Genomic DNA, 1,492 nt, shown 5'->3' on the forward strand with positions numbered 1-1,492 from the left:
CGGTTAGAAAACTAGTTATAGTGCAAAGAAGAACCATGAGTGTTTGAGGTGGCATCATGAGAACGGTGTATTGAGGTGTTGGTGAATTTTGGTTGAGTTTGAGATATCCCACATTGGTGAAGAGTTAAAAGATTTGAAGAAAATGAAGTGTATAAAAMGGGTGGATTTAGATGCTTTTGTGTCAAGTAATGGGTTTGCCTCATAGGGTTGTCTATCTTTGGATGACCCTCTTTGAAATCTATAACCATGRTTGGAAACCAAACAAACCAAATGGTAGAAATTATAGTGCAAAATCAATTATATATATATATATATATAAGTAACACCTTTGAGTGATGAGGTGTATAAGAATAATCTATATATATATATATATATATATATATATATATTAAAAGAAGAACCATAAGTTTTTGAGGTGGCATCATGAGAATAGTGTATTGAGGTGTTGGTGTGGTTGAGTTTGAGATATCCCACATTGGTGAAGAGTTGAAAGATTTGAAGAAAATAAAGTGTATAAAAAAGATGGATTGGATGTTTTTGTGTCAAATAATGGGGTTTGCCTCATAGGTTGTCTTTCTTTGGATGACCCTTTTGAAATCTATAACCATGATTGGGATGAAACCAACCTAATGGGAAAAAAAAAACTTTTTCTTTATATATATAAAAAAGAAAACCTTGGGGTATTGAGGTGACACTATGAGAATTGAGTATTCTCATATGATGAATTGTGATTGAGTTTTTGTTGTCTTACATTGATGAAGAGTTGAAAGATTTGAATAAAGAGAAATGTATAAGAAAAGTGGATTGGATGTCTTTGTGTCAAATCATGGAGTTTGCCACATAGGGTTGTCTTATTTTGAATGACCGTCTTTGAAATCTAYACCATGGATGGAATCAAAACCAACTAAATGGTAAAAATTATAGTGCAAATATAAAAGTGAAACCAAGGATGATGAATTGGCAACATGAGGTTTAAGTGTTTCTCAAATCTGAAATAAGGTTGACTTTCATCATCTCACATTGGTAGACAAATGATAGTTGGAAAGAAGATGATAGATGTATAAATGCGAGATAGAGCTTTGAAATCTATACAGATAGTTGAAATTAAAACCAACCAATTGGTAAAAGATTTGTGCMAAACGAATGCAAATCATACATTTTTTTCTTAACAAAATTTGTGATTATTGCAGTACTTATAATAACAAATKTAGCCTAAGTATCTATTATATCACTTATATATAGAATGAAAGTGTTGACTTAATGACGTGCTTACATCTTATGTTAGTATTMTCCGAATCGTGATTTACGGTGTTGGACAGGGCGTTATAAATATAAACATGATCCCAASTTTTCAGACACATCGCACTTCYGCTCGAGTCGAGGATTCTACATTTTTTTCCTTAAACTAAGTTTTGATCACCAACCAAACCAATAGGTATTGATGTGAAATCATGAGAATTGAGTACTGAGGTGTTGGGTTGTGATTGAGTTT

The sequence above is a fragment of the Cynara cardunculus genome (genome assembly GCF_001531365.2).
Source record: "Cynara cardunculus var. scolymus isolate 2C chromosome LG 6, CcrdV1, whole genome shotgun sequence".
Classification (NCBI taxonomy): Eukaryota; Viridiplantae; Streptophyta; class Magnoliopsida; order Asterales; family Asteraceae; genus Cynara; species Cynara cardunculus.